The following is a 13407-nucleotide window of genomic DNA, read 5'->3' as shown; positions in this document are numbered from 1 at the left end:
TGCAATAATGTGGAAGTCAGTGCGCTGGTGAATACTGACCCTTGATCCGCCTCAATTTCGGCTGGAAACCCAACTCGTGCAAATACTGTCAGAAGCGTGTCTACTACTTCGGTGGAGCTGAGCTCTTTCAGAGGGATTGCTTCTGGAAACATTGTAGCCGGACACAGCATGGTAAACAAGTACCTGTAACCCGATTTTGTTTTCGGTAGAGGCCCTACAGTGTCTATCACAAGTCGTCTGAAAGGTTCTGTTATTAAGGGCACTACCTTTAGTGGAGCTTTCCATGTCTCTCCTAGTTTACCCGAGCGCTGGCAGGCGTCGCATGATCTTACAAAGTTTTCTACGTCTTTGAAACAGCCAGGCCAGTAGTATTCCATAGGCAATCTTTCCTTTGATTTGTTTATGCCTAGGTGGCCGGACCACCCATTTCCATGACAGAGACTCAAAAGGTCCTCCCTGTACTTAGAAGGTACGACTAACTTATCTAGAATCCTACCCTTTCGATCTCTGTAGTGCCGATACAACAATCCTCCTCTCTCTTGTATCGTCACGTTGCGCCTAGCAATGCCTCCTTTAGCTGTGTGGTGTAATTTAGCTAAGCTGTGATCATTCTTTTGCTTCGCTACCATTGACTCTCTGTCCACACGTAAGAGCTGATCAAAGTTCTTTGAGGCCGGTGATAGTAATGACTCTGTCTCGCTTGCGAGTGCATCAGCGGGCTCTTCCTGCAGGGGTGAACTTTGACACCGCAGCGATCCGCTCTCATTGAGCTGGTCAGCTGGCGGGCTTTCCTCGACCGTTTTTTCATCCCTCGACGGACTTGAACGGGTCATAGCCTACGCTACCCTGTCGCCGTCAAAAGCGGAAGGCAATTATTCTACAACTCAAAAGGAATGCCGCGCCATCATTTGGACTACAGCAAAATTCCGCCCTTACGTATATGGCAGGCCATTCAAAGTCGTCAGCGACCATCACGCGTTTTGTTGGCTAGCTAATTTAAAGGAGCCTTCAGGACGGCTGGCGCGGTTGAGCCTTAGACTGCAAGAATCTACAAGTCCGGACAAAAGCACTCTGATGCCGATTGCCTATCACGCGCCCCCATTGACCCGCCACCGCAAGACGACGAGGATGACAACGCCTTCCTTGGAATAATAAGTGCGAAAAACTTCATTGAACAGGAACGAGCAGACCCGGAGCTAAAAGGCCTCGTCGAGTATTTAGAAGGGAATACCGACGTTGTTCCTAGGTTAATTAAGCGCGGATTGTCTTAGTTCATGCTTCAAAAAAACCTAATCGTGAAGATCTCACCAGTCCGCGCCAACTACCTTCTTCTTGTTCCGTCAGCGCTGCGTCCAGAAGTACTGCACGCCCTACATTACGATCCAACCGCTGTGCACCTCGGATACTCCCGGACGCTATCGAGGATACAGGAAAGGTATTACTGGCCGCGCCTGACCGTCGCCGTTGCCCGTTACGTCAAGACATGCCGAAGCTGTCAGCGACGCAAGACACCACCGACATAGGCCAGCAGGATTACTACAGCCGATCAAGCCTTCTTTCCGACCTTTTCAGCAGATCGGGATGGGTTTGTTGGAACCGTTTCCGACGTCAACATCCGGAAATAAGTGGATCGTCGTGCCGACGGGCTACCTCACCCGCTTCGCTGAAACTAAAGCTCTGCCGAAAGGTAGCCCAGCCGAAATGGGGAAATTTTTCGTCGAGAACATCCTGCTGCGACATGGTGCCCCAGAAGTCCTCATCACCGACAGAGAAAGGGCCTTTATAGCAGAGCTAGCCCAAGCCATTCTGCAATACAGCCAGACAAGCCACAGGAGGACAACGGCCTACCACCCGCAGATGAACGGTCTCACGGAGTGCCTGAAAGACTCTCGCCGACATGCTAGCAATGTACGTCGACGTCGAGCACAAGACGTGGGACGCAATGCGTACGTAACCTTTGCTTACAACACGGCGGTGCACGAAACAACACAGATGACGCCGTTCAAGCTGGTTTACGGCAGGAATCCGACGACTACTCTCGACGCCATGCTGCCGCACGTCTGCGACGAAGAGAATCTTGACGTCGCCACCTATCTCCAGCGCGCCGAAGAAGCCCGACAGCTCGCCCGCCTGCAGATCAAGAACAAGAAGAGGACCGACAGCCGACACTACAACTTTCGGCGACGCTACGTCGAGTACAAGCCCGGCGACCGTGTTTGGGTTTGGACCCCTATACACCGACGAAGACTGAGTGAGAAGCTTTCGCGTCGCTTTTTCGGACCGTACAAGATCATCCGACGTATTGGCGCACTGGACTATGAGGTCGTGCCAAACGGCATTTCGCTGTCACAGCGGCGCCGCTCACGACCTGAAGTATTTCATGTTGTGTGACTTACGCCGTTCTACCAGCGGTAATGAACTTTGGACATTTTTTTTTTACTGTGTTACATTGGACATTGTTTCTTTATTGTTTTGTTACTTTTGTTTAATAAGTGTCCTTTTGTGTTTCACTCTCCTGATTGTAGCATCGGGACGATGTTTCGCGAGAGGGGGGCATTGTTACAGAAACTTGTTTACCTTTTACGCGTGAGCGCTTTTCAGCGTCTGACAAATGTTACCGCTCAGCGCAGGACGCGCCCGCATGTATCAGAAGTTTCTGATATGTTATCGATGCTCCTATCCGCTGTCTGTTGTCGCCGAACCTTGCGTAATCTCATTGCGAATTGTGCGGACTTTCTGTCATTGCGAACTTTCTGGAAGACACGCGGACACCAGCCAATACTCTGGAACGGTCGATATGGCTCATGTATAAAAGCCGACGTGCTTTACCCGCTCATCAGATATTCGACGATCGCCGACTGTGTTCGCCGCTGTTGTTGTTCCTTGAGTGTAGCCTATTTTTGAGGGCGCAGGTTCGCCCAATTAAACGCCAGTTCCGTTACTCACAGCTTCGCTGCTTTCTTCACCGTCATTACCACGTGACAATATAGATTATAATAATACCCGAGATATGGCTAATCTTAACCACAAGTCTACTCTTCAGGTGTATATTGACGGTCTGGGCCTCATGTAAGGGCAGAGGCAGAGAGGCGACCACCTTGTGAACCTCTTTCACATACCACGGGCCAAAGCTAAGAGCAACGCGAATACATTTTATGACACAGAGTTTGAGGACAATTATCTCTGTACAGGCGTCAGTCTGATGATTTCTACTAATTTCACGTGCTGAGAACAGTGACCGCACTGAATTCTGCCGCTCTTTGTGTGTGTGTGTGTGTGTGTGTGTGTGTGTGTGTGTGTGTGTGTGTGCGTGTGTGTAACCGTACCGTATATATATATATATATATATATATATATATATATATATATATATATATATATATATATATATATATATATAATCAGTGGCGTAGCCAGAAATTTCGTTCGGGGGGGAGGGGGGGGCTCACGTTGCAGGTGCACCTCCTCCTTACGAGGAAACATTAGGTCGGATGCTCCTATCTAAATACATGTAGAAGGAGAATTCGTTTTTCTCGGCAACCACTGAACCAAATTTGACGAGGTTTGTTGCATTTAAAAGAAAAAACTTAAATTCTAGTGAATGTTTGTTTCGAATTTTCGATTTAGGTCGTCAATATTTTATTGAAAAGTGGCAAAGATCGAAAATTTTCAGAAAACGACACAATCAAGTTTACAACTCTGTAAATCAGCAATGAAAATTGATATCACAATTCTGTGAATTGCACATAATAGTACATCTACAGCGGACAAAATCGATATGTTACACATGAATCTCAAAAGAATTTAGCATTATGAGAATACGGTTTTTGCAGAACCCTTGTACACAACGTAACCAATTCACTTAATTATGATACAAATTGACATATCTAATTTGTCCGCTTTTAATGGTGTAATGGATGCCGTTTACAGAACCGCGATATCTGTTCTTGATGCAGAGCTATTAATATTTAAACTCCGTGCTTCTATTTTTTTTTTCGAACTTTCTAATTTTTCAAAATATTTTAAAGAAAGTTCAGGCCCTAAATCAAAATTCCGCTTCCAACAGACACTGGAATTTAAAATACTCTCTCAAATGCAACAAATTTCATTAAAAGCGATTAAGGAGTTATCTCAGAAAACCGTTTCTGCCTTTTACATGTATCTGAATAGGCCACGTCGGAGTTGGGCCCGAGCTAAAGCTTCCTCTTAAACAATTTGCCTAGGGATCAAATACACGAATAATAACTGCATTTCCATTGCCAAAGATGCTGCAAACGAATTGTTGAACGCTACGCACTGTCAATACAAGTAAAACATGTATTTTTTCATGAAACAATATACTCGTATGTGCCAAGAATTGTGCCCAACATAACTGACGTCAATGCTTCCATGCACTTTGTATATTTCATAAGTAAAGAAAATATCACACGAACTTTAGAACTACATCAGTTCGAAGCCAGCAAAGCAGTGCATGCCGCTGATATGAAAAATGTAAAGGCCATGAAATGAACAAGTTGAGGACAAATATGTTAATGACACTGTCATTCAAGATCCTTGTTTACATTCTTGTACATATGCAACGGCCAGTGAAAAATCTCAATGACGCTGCCATTTGTTCTAATGTATTACGCAGCAGCAGCTGTCACCGGTTGTGTATCGTGAGTAATTGCATCGAAATTATAGTCGCAACAGAGACCACGTATAAAAAGCAGGAGTTCTGCAGAATCTACGAGGGCGAGTCAAATGAAAGTGAGCCAATGCGAATATATAATAAACGGGGTACTTTAATTAAAAGTAGCCCGCATGAGCATTTAGACATTTGTCCCGTTGACTAAAGAGTCGCGCAATTCCCGTCTCAATAAGCTCCTTGGGTTGCTGCTTCAAAACGTCTGCAACTGACTTTCACGACATCGTCGGATACGAAGCTGGGTCCCTTAAGCTGTTTTTTCGGTTGCGCCAAACTGTGGAAGTCGCCAGGCGACAGGTCTGAGCTGTATGGCGGATGTTGCAGCGTTTCCCGCTTGAACTTTGCCAGTTTTGTATTAACCACATCAGCGACGTGGGAACGGGCATTGTCGTGCAACAAGATGACCCCATTCGTCAATTTTCCACGTAGTTTGTTCTTGATTGCGACACGCAGCCGATCCGGCATTTCACAATATCGGAAACAATGGATAGCCTCTCAAGATTTAGCAAATTCTATCAGTATGGCCCCTGACGATCGAAAAATAAAAGTCAACAACACCTTTCTGGCGGAAATGACGGCCTTTGCTTTCTTTGGGGAAGGTGAATTTGAACGTTTCCATTGTAAGCTTTGCCGTCGTGTTTCAGGCTCTTAGTAGTGGCATGATGGTTCGTCTCCGATCACAATCCCAGACAAGAAATCGTCACCTTTATTGTGATACTGGATCAGATGGGTAAAGTCAGCGCTGACCTTCTCCTTATTCTGGCGGCAGTTCAAAATCTTGCGCATCCATTGCGCACGCAAGAGCCGATAACCGAGATGTTCATGAATTATGGCGTGAACCAAACCGTGACTGATGTTCACACGCTCTGCCAGTTCATCGATGCTTATGCTCCGTTCTTGTCTCATCAGCTCATCAACCTTTGCAATTTTGTTAAGGGTGATTGCACGATGGCTTTGGCCCGGTCTGGGATTGTCTTTGCAAATTTTACGTCTTTCTTTGAACCGTTTGTTCCAACGCTTCACAGTGGCCAATGAAATGAAATGTTTCATGTAAACGGCAGCCATACGGCGACTAATTTATTTTTGGGAAACCACCTTCAGCTGTCAAAAACCTGACGGCACCACGCTGCTCAACTTCTGGAGAGTCCATTACGGCATGCAACCATGTTCAACCCAGTGTATGAGAGCATTAAAGAACATTTATCGTCACACCTGCGTGTCACTTTTGTAAATGAGAGATGCCTGTGTGCTACGCGCAGGCCTTGCAGATAATGAACAGAACCATAATTGCGCGGGGTGAGTAGGCTCACTTTCATTTGACTCGCCCTCGTACATTAGAAATGCGAAGATGCAATGAAATATACAAGTGCGAAGATACAGCTTGATAAAGGGCAAAAAAGTGCCACTGGAAACGAAGTTCACTGCACGTATACACAAAACCTCGCAACAAGATATTTAAACATACGCATAAGTAAGTCTCCAATAAATCTACGTATCTAAGAAAAAGTCACCGTATATAATGCGTCAAACAAGGCAAATAAACATGTTGCACAATCACATATTCACAGAATCCTAGATCCTGACCCCATTCCATCCACTTCCCCCGATGTATCGCGCGCGACGGAAGGCGGCGCGCTTGCTCCTCACTATCCTCCCTTGCGCACACAAGACTGAGCCACTATCGTCGGCTCAACCTTACCCCCCCACCCCCCACACGCTTTCACTCGCACATACAGCATGCGGCGCGGGGTCACAATGTTATCGCACTTGGACTTTATGCGGAGCATGAGGGCGACGGCGACGGCAGGAGTGCGCCTAGAGTGTCCATATAATTGCTATCGCAATAATATAAGAGTATCCGGCAGCTGAAGCGTCCCATGGCCCATTACTTTCCACAAAACAAGCAACAAAATAGCAGTTTCACCATGCGAGAATTCGCTGCACCGCAACAACGCTCCTTTTTTCCTTTTGTGAGGCGGGGGCACCGTAATAAAAAAAAACGCAAAGTATGTTGGTCACAATAGAATGCCTACTTTGAGCAACTGATATGGCTAATAAAGGAACATCGAAGAAAACACGAGACGCTTGGTCCACCAAGAACCATGCGCATACGGCTCGGTATCTTACACCGGCGAGAAAGACTTTCTGGAGAGGTTGCGCTCAAGCGAACGCGCTGCAATCCGTCGAGTCCCCATACTGATGGCGGCTAGCGACCATTGTTTCTTTTTCTCGTCTGCTAGCTAGAAAGCGTCCAATGCTCTGCCACGCGAAAATGCACTCGGCCAGAGAAAACCGAACGCGCACCCAAGTGCGCCACGCGGTGGTCGGGGCAACACGAGAAAAACGCATGCGCTCTGGCTGGCTCTGGCAGCGCGCGGGTAGGGGAGCGAGAACAAAATAATTGAAGAGGCTCAATGTGGTCCTCGCGATTAAAAGTCAATGTAGAAAAAATAAATAAGAACGTAGTTGCCTTGGCTGGCTTTAGTGTCTTCACTGGATGCTTTGGCGCAGGTGAAAAGAAATATTTTTTTATGTGACATGACGGCACGAATGAACCACCACAACGCTTCGTCTCATCGGGCCTCGCTGCGGGCTTTGTCAACTTGTCTGATAGCGTGTTAATTTGGCTTGTCTCGTTGTATGGCCCGATGTGCGCCTTTGGAAAAGTCAATGCACCTTTACGTCAAATATTTATGGGAGCATTAAACTTACACATTTCCGCAATTGAAAATCTAAAGCACACGTTTGGAAATGTCAATGCACCTTTCACATCAAAAGTTTATGAGAGCTTTGTACCCATAAAGTTTTGGAATTGATATCCACGCGCTCCGTAAATTCCATGATAGAGTGTAGATTCCGCGTCCTCCGCGAAATGCCGCGGCGAGCCCATTCGCCATGAAAACATCCTTGAAACTTTGTGCTCGGATGGAGCTGCTTGCGTTATGTGACTCCTGGTGCATGGGCGTTGCCGCGAAATTCAGTCCGAGTTCGCAATTTTCGCGGTGAAATGGCTTTTCGAGCGTGAAAAAGATGCTCTAGACAAAATCCAGAATGATTTCCGGCGCCGGGGGTCGCTTTTGTCGGCGGTGTATATATATATATATATATATATATATATATATATATATATATATATATATATGCGGGAATCATGGGACAGTGTTCCAGGAAACGTTATTTATTTATTTATTTATCTGGCTCGTGCAGTAGGTTCTGCGTCTTAGCGAGATCCGCATACTGTCACGAAAATTACTTCAGGGTCTCTTGCATCTCCTTATTGTTGTCTTTCGTTTTCCTCTGGGTGGGTCTCTTTGTAATTTATCTGCTACGGAGAGCTAGAACTCTTGCGTTCCCTGGCCATTTAATTTCTTTTCCCCCTGAGCTTCCCGTTTTACAAACAAAAGCAAAATACAGTAACTCAGTTCCACTCATTGCGCGCACATGGCGCTTACCTCCGCAGCTCGCCCACACGTTCGCCCCCGCTGATGGGGTCGTTTATTTGCGCGCCCCGCCTTGCCGTGCGCTCCATTTGTCCCCAAACTGTTGCACGGTTCTGCATTTTCGGTGGCGCCTCATCTGTTTCCTGTCTCGAGCGTGCGCGTGCTTTACTGTTTGAGGCGTAACGCCCATTCGGATGGACACACCAGCTGCTGCTGCAGCAGCAGCAGCAGCACCTTCGTCCGCTCACACGCCCCGCGTCGGCTGTGCTCGAGCGCAATGTGTCCGTGTCTTCTCTCTCTTTTCGTTTCAGTGTGCTTTTCTTTCTCGCGTGAGCGCTTTCCTGCGCGTCTGCTTCTGTGTAGCTTAGTGTGTATATACGTGCCACACCGCACGGCCCGGGAGCGTAACGTTACGCTTTACTGAAACTGCGCATGCGCTCCGGCTGGAGAAGGGCGAGGGAGATATGCACGAGAAGTAACACCATAACAGCAACTCCCTCCCCCCCTTCCCGAAAAAAAAAAAAAAGTGGCAGAAAGCTATCTCTCTGCACACCTTCCTCCTCTTCCTCTGCTTGTAGTGATTCAACGAACGATGACAGGACGAAGCGAGGAGATGGGTGGGGGGGAGTGACGGCGGGGAGGGTCAGGAGTAGCGGTCGCCGCCACCGCAGTGTGCATTGCACGCCTATCGCCCAGTCGCTTTCATTTCGCCGCGTGCTTCGCTCGACTGTCTGTCTGGCCCGTCTGGCTCGCGCGGAGCCGCCACGACGTCGACTGCATCCTTTCCAGTGCCGACGAGAATCGAGCCCCGTCTCTGCCTGCCGAGGAAGCGACTCGACTTTGGCTAGAACTTGGTTCCCAACAGCCTGACCTCGAAGAGCAGCCATCGGTTTTCGCTTTGTTATCGTTTTCAAGGCGGCCAAAATCGGATACCGCCGACAACATCCACAGCGGTAGCATCTGCGAGACCATCGGGAGCTCCAGGCAACGAAAGGTGAGGAAAACGGATGACGTCATTTTTGAAAAACGTGCTCCTCCTCTCCCTCATTTGATTTACCCTGCAGTCGTGTGATGGAGGGGTGGGTCCTTTCAGTTATGCCGAGCGGGTTGTCTGCGCTGGATCAACGACTCGGAGATGAGGAAAAATAAACACGGATGTTCTATGCGCGGGATGAACGCGCTGATATATGGTGCAAAAATAACGTTATTTGTTACAGCGACCACGAGGCTATAGCCAACTCCCCCCCCCCCCCTAACCACTTTGTTTTTATTTTCCGAGAAGCCGTATATTTACAACGACCTTGCTTTGTTTTGAAAAGGCACTAAAAGAAGGAGTTCGAAAATGCAAAGCTGCTGCAAGGGTTGCCACGGCGTGGTATTTATACACCGTAGCAACTCTATAGCACTTTGTTTTGAATTAAGGTATATCTGGGCCGACGTGAAGGTTTGTCCTTTTTCATGCTGTACTTCGAACCTATACGTTCATTGAGAGGAGTGGGTTTGCGCGTTTCTTTCAATGAACCGCTATTTTAAAATAAACATGCAAAATACGAAACCCCCCACTAAGCGAGTGTCTGACCGCTGTACAGCCTAGCCCTTTGCATTTTAGCTGAACGCCCCTGGCGCATCGCTACACTGCATCTTCATCGGGTAATGTGTTAATGCAAGGTGTGGGCGTGTTGTGCAAGGCGATGGTTTTCAACGATGATAAATGCAAGATGTTGATGAAGATTGCGGAGAGGAGCGTTTTTCTTTTTAAGCCTGAGGCGTCCATTCATTTATACAACCATCTCCAAGATTGAATTTCGAGAGCTTCTGACTTAAACGTGCAGCTACAGCTAATATTACGACTGAGAAGCAAAGAGCCGCCACTTGTCCAAGTTGAGCGGCTGAGCGTGAACAGACGAATTCCCCGATGTTGCGCCGATATTACCTATTTAGCGTCGAGCCGTACGGACCAGCATGATTGAACTTCAATCTGTATTTATGGACGTCAGTGATAAGTGGACGTTATAGTGGCATTTGCCTGGCCGCATCTCCGTGTTGGAGTAGCGATATTACCTGACGGCATTTTACATTGAATCGTAAACATGCAGAACGCAATTGAAAACATCATTTACTAAAATTTATTTTGCCGGCCTAACCAAGCGATATTTTTCCAAGTGGCATCCAACTCGTTCGAGTCTAAAAGGATTATGAAACACGCTTTCTGTCATAAAAGGGGCCGGTTGGATCTGGTTCCAGCAAACGATCGGAATTACTAGTTCCAGTTGAGATTTGCCCATACTGGTCGCAGCTGTCACTTGTTAACTGGTTCCAGTTGGAAAAAATTACCCGATGCGCGCGGTGCTGTATAGTGTCAAGCTTCAATTTTCCTTCTATTCTCACGTATCCACGAAAGCTCTCTCAGAAAGTTATTCTTTTCATTTTATTTTTTTTAAATCCAGCAGAGCTTTAGCACGGTACTGAAATGGCAGGGCAAAGGGAATTTCACCAGCATAGCACTCCTGTTCGCGTATGCGCAATTTGCATCCCGGGTGAGCCTGTTCGTTATTGGTTCAATCAGCTCCTGCTGGCACGTCTATAAAGACTGATTCTCCACCGACAATGCAGCTTTGTAACACAGGCACCACACCAACAGGGACAAACAGGCTTGCGCAGCACTGAAACCGTAAAGAAAAGCCGTCGGTTGACAGTTGCAGCCAGCGCAACGTAGATGTCTGCTGCGGCCGACCTTGCTTTGTAGCGCCATATTGAAGCAACTGTGATGGCGTGCGTTGATACAAACTAGATGTCCACGAACGCTGACCTGCTCTGATTGTTCAGCAAGTACTGGTCACAAACTCCTTTAACGGAGCGTTTGTTTGATATCGTATCCTATTACAAGAGGATACGAGGAGGGGATTGGGGGTTGAGAGCTGGCGTGTTCACGAAGGCTCTCGGGAACACCAACGATGCTGGCGCGGGGACCCAGCACAGACGCCCGGCCGTCTAACTGCGAGCAAGGCTTGCAATAGGTAGTCCCGTCTCAACGGGTGCAAAGGCCGGAATGCGGCTGCGTACGATCGTATCGTCTTGCTCGTTAATGAACTCTAAATGGCGCAGAAATCGGCCCAGAACCTCCCACGGCGGCCCCCGTTCAACCGAGGTTTAACCCATCTCTCGTCGTTACGGGGCTTCGACAATGATGAACAATGAGGCACGCGGCAGCGCCGAGCCCCCCCCCCCTCCCCCCCGGACGCTTCCTGACGCACGGAATTATCTCTTCTTCGCAAGCGGTGGTTGAGCGTTTTAAGCGCTAAATTAAAGTCGTATAGGGTGTAGTTAGGACAGCGACGATTACGATGATGGTGCTGCTGAACTGCCCTAACGTTTGCTCGATGACACTATAGGGAACTCGGGGCCCTGATATCGCGCTTTTGATCCGATGTTTTTTTTTTTTTCTTTCTGGAAAGCAAGCAGTGAACAAGTGATTCACGCGATAAACGTTGCTACTTGCTTGTCAGTAACTTAATGTTGAGTGTTTTGGCTGTTAGCCTAAAATTACTTCACGAGTTCTACAAAGGTCCAGGCCTTACGCGAGCGTGAATCTAAAGGCGACACTGTCAATCAATATCCGATGAGATACATCCACCGCTCCGTAGAGTATAACTCATGGAACTCCTGCGAATGTTACACGATTCCGAAAGTGGAGCACTCACCGAATGCCAACAGCGGATGCGATGGTTTAACAGATGATTCAACGAATATGGGACATCACTGCCACTGATAAATATCTAGAGCTTAGCCGGCTGCCGGCCTGTGTTTGAGCTGTCTGTGGGCTCGTGATTCCAAAACTTTAGTTTCATTATAGTGACAATTAATAGCATAGCGCTTTTCTATTCGCTCTATACTCTATAGAGAAAAATTGCAAAGACGGAAACCGGTTTCTTTGGTATCCAATGCGGACAACATCGCTGAAAGCTTCTAAAAACGGAAAATAAAGCGAGAGAAAAATTACAGAGAACGTTGAGATCTGCAAATACTTTAGGCCATCTTAGGGCTGTACTGTTCATACGGGATTGCATGCGCCGTGCCATCTGCACTAAGGTGACTTACCGTACGGCCCGAAGGCCGAAGATTGTTGAAGGACAAGCCGACATAGAAGGGAGACGGGGTACTAAGTTTAAGCCTGCATTGCTGCTGTCTCATCTTTGATCACTGTTCCATTCCATTCTTGGAGACGCATGTTTGAGTCCTGACAGGGGTGAAATAGTTTTTTTGCAACTTGACGGCTGAAGTAATGTGCGCGCAGTCGCGTTCCCTAGAAAAAGAAAAAAAAAACAAAGTAATCCGGCATAAACAACCTCTTCTCCTCTTCGAGTAGTCCAGCTCATGAACTAGAATTGTGCCATCTGCCACAGGCAACCTTTAAAGATTTTTGAAAGTGTTCGCTGAAAGACTTGGCATATATAGTTGAGGAAGAACACAAACGTGCTAAGTACAACTTTACAACATTTCGGCAGGTGCATGGTCCTACCTTCGTCAGTGTAATTAAAGTTTACTAATGTTTACTCTGACGAAAGCAGGACCACCTGCCTAAACATTTGTGAAGTTGTAGTTGGCACGTTTGTCTTCAACTGCATATCGCATGCACCGGAGACACCGAATTTGATTTTACACAGAACTCCTTCTCAGCGCCCATCTTCCCGTCCCCAAGCATCCTATTCGCGTCTGCTTACCTCTCGCCTAGTTTTTCAATAGCAGCCGATATCTGGACGAACAGCTGCCAGTTTTCGCCAGTCGCTGTGTGCTCTATTTTCTTGGCACGCTGCCAGCACTGCCTCTATCTCCATGCGGTGGTGCGAAAGAACAGCCGCTCCTTGCAAGCAGGAGCCCCCCCCCCCCCCCCCCTTCAGCGCACCCCATTCCAGGTGGCGTAATGACCAGCCTCTGCATGCGTCACTGATACGCCGAACAGCCCCTCCTGTTAGTGGAAAAAACGCGCGCACCAAGCCGGGCCACGAATACATTATTATCGGCACCTGCCACATTTATTGATATGAACGTCGCCCGTATGCACATGGCGGGTTGCGCCAGGTTGCAGCCAAGAGCCTCATTTCATTTCCGTCTGCTCCTGTACCTCTGGTAGCGCACGTGACTGAAGCGAGCGCTTTCCACATATGAACGAAAATATACGACGTTGAAAGCTAGCCAGTAGCAATATAACACGTTACTAAAAGTTGAACTAGAAAATTCACTTAAGTTTTTTTTATCTGAATTATGAAGGATCTCTTCATC

The 13407-nt window shown here is 47.5% G+C and overlaps 1 protein-coding gene across 1 annotated transcript in view; it reads left to right on the top strand.

The window, feature by feature from the left end:
- Positions 1-8866: 8866 nt before the first annotated feature.
- Positions 8867-13407, top strand: part of LOC142577340 (SH2 domain-containing protein 4A-like) — a 419980-nt gene continuing 415439 nt past the window's right edge. Inside the window, exon 1 of the mRNA XM_075687094.1 lies at positions 8867-9121. The gene's annotated coding sequence lies outside the window, so the exon portion shown is untranslated. The remainder of the gene's footprint in view (positions 9122-13407) is intronic.

Source organism: Dermacentor variabilis, chromosome 1 (assembly GCF_050947875.1).
Source record: "Dermacentor variabilis isolate Ectoservices chromosome 1, ASM5094787v1, whole genome shotgun sequence".
Lineage (NCBI taxonomy): Eukaryota > Metazoa > Arthropoda > Arachnida > Ixodida > Ixodidae > Dermacentor > Dermacentor variabilis.
Note: the sequence above shows the minus strand (reverse complement) of the source record. Positions and strands in the feature narration are given on the sequence as shown.